This window comes from Protopterus annectens, chromosome 8.part0 (genome assembly GCF_019279795.1).
Source record: "Protopterus annectens isolate FY-2018-M chromosome 8.part0, PAN1.0, whole genome shotgun sequence".
In the NCBI taxonomy this organism is placed as follows: domain Eukaryota; kingdom Metazoa; phylum Chordata; order Ceratodontiformes; family Protopteridae; genus Protopterus; species Protopterus annectens.
The window spans coordinates 965,466,968-965,472,967 of record NC_056741.1 but is presented as its reverse complement, the minus strand read 5'-3'; positions in this window follow the sequence as shown (position 1 = coordinate 965,472,967).

Genomic DNA, 6,000 nt, shown 5'->3' with positions numbered 1-6,000 from the left:
ACTATATGATAGTCAGGAATCACCAGAAGAGACCAGTAGAGAAAGGACAAATGAGGATGTGAAAAGGGTAATAGAGGAAGTACAGGAAATCAATGACTGTGCAGAAGAAGATGAAGTACTAGATTTAGCTTTATTGAGCCTGGAGCTCTATTCAGCAGATACAAAACCGGAAGTTACACTTTTAGTGGAAGGCAGTGAGGTTAAAGTTTTGTGTGATTCAGGGGTATCACGGACCCTGATACACCCCTCCAAATTACCAGACAATTCAGAGTCATCTGATTACATATTGGTCAAAGCAGCGAATGGCCAGCTATACCAGGAGCCCCCCTCCCGCAATATCACCATAACAGATCCTGTTTCAGGATTAACACAAATAAGTAAGATTGTAGTTTCTGTGAAATGCCCAGTAAATCTCTTGGGCAGGGATCTTATGCAGTTGTTTGGCATAGCGGTGGTTCCAACTATGCAGGGCATGGAAACGCAGTGACAAACTGATCCCTTTATGGTTCAATCGGGGAGTGAAACATTTTATTGGTACAGTCAGGACCTGGTTACGACTGGCCCAGGGACTGTGACCAAAGAACTGATGAATGTAGCCATCAGTAAGTTTGCCTCCCTGGACATTGATAAACAGCACCTGCTGCACTGCACCCTGTATTTTTGTAACACACCAGGGCCTGATAATGAGTATGAAAAAGAATTTAAGCATCGTACAAACAGATTGATACTGAGAAACTTATACTGAGACGCAGAAGGAAATAGTGTAGCCAGCTGTTCGCTGCCCCAGGAGTTCCTGACACTTTATAAATCCAATCGACTCCCACATGTAAGCTTAACCAAGAATAAAAACATATGGTGGGCAGATCTAGGGGAGAGAGTTACAAGATGGGAAAAACAAACAGAACTGGAGTTGTCAGGACAGGGAATACAAGTGCAGAAATTGAACTGGGTGACTCAAGCTAACCCAGCTGTACATCTGCAGTCTCACGGAGACAGCTGATAGATACTCCTACTGACGGAAGAAGAAAATGCCTTACGAGATATACCAGAGACCCTCTGGTCAGCAGGAAAATCAGATGTAGGACTTGTCCGTACTGCAGGTCCAGTTAGTATTACACCAAAATCAGCATTTAGACCACAAAAAAGACAGTATCCCTTAAGAAAGGATGCAGAGGCAGGAATAAAACCTATTATAGCAGCATTACTTAAGGAAGGGGTGCTAGTAGAATCCCCTGATTCTTCATGTAACACGCCTTTATTTCCAGTCAAAAAAGCCAATGGAGAATGGCGTATGGTTCAGGATTTGCAAGCTGTAAATGATGCAGTAATACCAAGGGCACCTATGGTGCCGGATCCACACACCTTGTTGAACGACTTAAAACCTCAACAAGAATATTTCTCTGTGGTAGACATTAGTAATACATTCTTTTCAATACCAATACACCCAGACAGCCAGTATTGGTTTGTATTCACGTTTCAGGGGAAAAAGATACACATATACCCGATTACCACAGGGATATTGTGAGAACCCTACTATATTTTCACAAGAGATGTCAAGTAACCTGGCAGTGTCAAGTAACCTGGCAGGATTTAACCCACCAAGGGGTAGTCAGGTCTTACTTTATGTTGTTGACATTCTATTAGCAGCCCCCACCCCGCAGGATTGCAAGGAAGACACAGTAGCACTTTTACTATTTCTAGCTGCTGAGGGACACAAAGTGAATAAGAACAAACTGCAACTTTGGAAAAAAACAGGTAAAGTACCTGGGATATGTAATATCCAAGGGAGGTAGAACTTTAGATGAGGACAGGAAGGTGGCAATTTTGTAGGCACCAAAGCCCACCACCAAGAAGGAAATTATGTCCTTCTTGGGAACGACAAATTTTTGTCGGAGCTGGATTCCAAACTATGCTTTGGAATCTGCACAAAATGAAAATAATGCCAGCACCAGAAGGGACTGATACTAATAGCTTTATTAAGCTGAATACTAGACCGGTTTCAGCACATGGCTTTCATCAGTAGATTAATACACTTTGAAGAAAAAGCCCTACCATAAATACCTCAACAATGATGACATCATTTCCTGTCATAAGAAATATATATGGTTAATACATAAATACACATATATATATTTGTACAAAGTTCAAATAGCATGTATATGAGAAAAAAAATATATATGTTTTTAAAATAATCAAATAAATTAAACAAATCAGGCATAAACATTTAACCTGAAAAAAACAATATTTTATAATTTATCATTGAGTCCAGGGGAAAACAAACCTCCTAGTTTCACTATCCATTTTCTTTCTTTATTGTTAAGAATTTCATGCCATCCAGTTTTGAAAGCACGATTACCTGTAATGTTGTCTATGATAGTAAAAGTAAATTTAGCAGTGGGATGATTCAATGAGTGTCTATATAGGGCATTAGTGATCCTGGCATTCCTGATATCCCCCAGGTGTTCAGATATTCTAATTCTGAATTGTCTAGATGTCTGCCCAACATAAAAAGCTTGACAGGTGCATGTTGCAAGATAGACAATCCAATCTGAGCTACAATTACCAAAACAACCAATATTATATAGATGTCCCGTATTCTTACTAGTGAATGTTTTGGTTTTGAATATGTAGCTGCAAAAACTGCAGTGTCCACAGGGGTAAGTTCCAACCAGTTTTTCACCTGTTAGTGTCCTCTGGGATAGAGTGTCATCCCTAGAAGTTGTTTTTTTTGTAATGGGAGAAATGTGATGCTAATGTTTTGCCCTTTCTATAAGAGAATGAACATCTGTCCCCCAAATAATCCTCTAAAACAGAGTGAGACTTTAGTACATTCCAATGTTTGTCTATGATGTCCAGAAGGTGCTTGGTATTTCTGCCATAGGTTGTGACAAATCTACAGGTATCATAGTTGGTCTGTCTATGATGTTCTTTGTATTCCAATAATGTATCCCTGGTATAGTTTTTACTCCATTGCATGGCAGAATGAATAGTATGTCTGGAATAACCTCTAATAAGAAACCTGTTGGCTAAATCATCATGATGTTGTTTCAGATCTTGTTCAGAGGAACATATCCTTTTTATCTGCAAAAACTGGGATTTGGGGATGTTATTAATAGTATGCTTGGGATGTAGACTGTTGGCATGGAGCAAGGTATTGTATTCTGGAAATTTGTGAAATACAGAAGTTTTGAGGGTGTTATCAGGTAGACGCTGTAAAAAGACATCCAAAAAGTGTATTTCATTATGATGGTAATCAACCGTAAATTCGACACCCCATATATTTCCATTAAGATGTTCCACAAATTCCTGTAAATAATTTGTACCACCTTTCCAAACCAGCCAACAGTCATCCAAGTACCTTCTCCAGATGTCAATTTCAGGTATGTATATGTTGTGTAACTCATCATAAATGATATGTTCCTCTACATATCCCATGTACAGGTCAGCATAAATAGGTGCAAATGAAGCACCCATTGCCGTGTGTATTTGCCAATAACAATCCTGTTTGAAATAGAAAACATTCTTGGTGAGGATATGCTCGGCCATACAAATCAATAATGTATTGAATCCAGGGGAATAAATGTTTGCTTTGTTTAACCAAAAATCCAATGCTGCTAATCCAGCCCAGTGTGGAATACTGGTATAAAGAGACTTAACGTCTAGAGTGCACATTAGCCAATGTGGCTCTAATTGTGAATCAGAAACAATTTGCAAAAATTCTGTGGTGTCTTGGAGTCTAGCTCTGACGAGTGCCAAAAGGGGTTTGAGTTTTTCAGTTAGAAAAGCAGATAGGGGTTCAATAAGTGATCCAATCCCAGATACAATGGGTCTACCTGGCGGATGATGGAGAGATTTGTGGATTTTGGGTAGCAAATATAGATACTGTTTTGCAGGATCTTTAACCATCAAGTGTAATTTGATCTTATCAGAAATGATGCCAGCCTCCTGTAAAAAGTCATCTATTTCCCTTTTGAAATTGGATGTTGGGTCGGTGGTCATGTTCATGTAGTGATGAGGGTTAGATAACTATCTATTTCCCTCCTCCCAATAATAATCGGAATCCATGACTACAACCCTTATCAGCAGAAAGAATGACTATATTAGTATTATTTCTAAGGTGTGTTAAGGCTAGTTGTTCGGCTCTCGATAAGTTATGTTTGATGGTATTCTCTGATCCCAAATGAAAATGTAAATCTTTGATGACTGCCTGTTGAAAAATAGCTACATGTTTGTCCATAGGTGGATTAAAGGTTGACCGATGAAATCTGAATTCAGAAGATCTTTGAGAAGGATCCGATTGATCCTGTTGTCTGAAAAACAAGTTGAGATTAATTTTTCTACAAAATGCAATAATATCTGATACTAAAGAACTCTCATCAACAAAGAAGCCAGGGATGAATCCAAGACCTTTATTAAGCAATGCATATTCATCTGATGTTAAAACATATTTGGAAATGTTAAGAACATTATTACTGTGTGAATCTATTTCACTACTGACAAGAATAGATCTTCTAAACTTTTGACCCTTGTGTTTTCTGCCTCCCCTGTGTTTTCTACCCCTAAAGGGTCATCTGATATACGTCCCCTCTTGGAATTTGGTGAATCCCCAGTACCAATGGACTCCGTGTCTGTAGTAGAGGACTCCTCACCTGAAGTTGTGTTAATGAAAACAGCCTTTTTTAATATAGACCTAGGTCTCTTTTTACGAACATATGTAGGATTCTTGGTACCCTGGGCAAACCTTACCCCCTTATGCGACTCAAACTGTCTTCCTCTATCATAGTCCTCCCTGTCTCTTGAAAATTTATGAATTTTTTGAGCTTTAAGATTATTCTCAAGAGTCAAAAGTTCCTTTAACTGACCTTATTTACAGGAAACCTATGGCAGTGCAGGACTTGGGCAACAGAGGCAGAATCTGCTTTCTGTAAGCTGAAACAGTTAATAGCCTCCTCTCTAGTTCTGGGTTTGTCTAATTACCATAAGTGTTTTTTCCAGACCGTAGATTGCAAGCAGGGTTATATGACATCAGTACTAACACAACAACATGGGGATAAGCAACGTCCCATAGCTTACTATTCATCACAATTAAACCCAGTGGCACGCTTTGCCACACTGTGTGCAGGCAGTAGTCGCGGCAGCAATGGCAGTGCAGGCTTTGGCTTCAGTAGTCTTGTTTCACCCACTCACTCTAATGGTACCTCATGCAGTCGCAATTATTTTATTAGAAGAAAAAGTAGCATAGCTCTCTCCTGCTAGGCATCTCTCCTGCATGACCATATTGTTGAGCCAAACTCATATGACAATTGAACGATGTACGACCTTAAACCCTTCTACCCTGCTCTGAACTCCTGCAGATGGCACACCACATCGCTGCCTGCAAATAATCGAGCAGAAGACATTACCTAGGAAAGACCTCACGGATGTCCCCTTGGATAATGCCGAGGTAACATACTACGTGGATGGCTCGTGCAAAAGGGTCCCTGCAGGACAGAACCTAGAAGGATATGCAGTTGTCTCTGATACTGAAGTTATAGACGCAAAATCTTTACAGCATCATTTATCTGCGCAGGCAGCAGAATTGATTGCTCTGACACGAGCATGTATCTTAGCAAAGGATAAGTGTGTAAACATCTTCACTGATGGCCAATACGCTTTTTCCACTGTACATGTGTTTGCACAACAGTGGAAAAAACGAGGAATGATATCTACTGGCAAACCTATAAATCATGCGCAGCTTATTTTAGATCTCTTAGAATCCATTCAATTGCCTCGAAGGGTAGCTATTTGCAAATGTACAGCTCGTACTAAACAGGACATAATTTCAAAAGGTAATGCGAGAGCTGATGCAGCTGCAAAACAGGCAGCTACAGAGGTATTCCTTCTAGATAAGGTATTACAACCCTCTGAAACCTTGAATTTAGATATGTTAAAAACAATGCAGACACTCACAATGCAAGCAGAAAAACAGCGATGGATAAAATGAGGAGCAAGCCTCGAAGG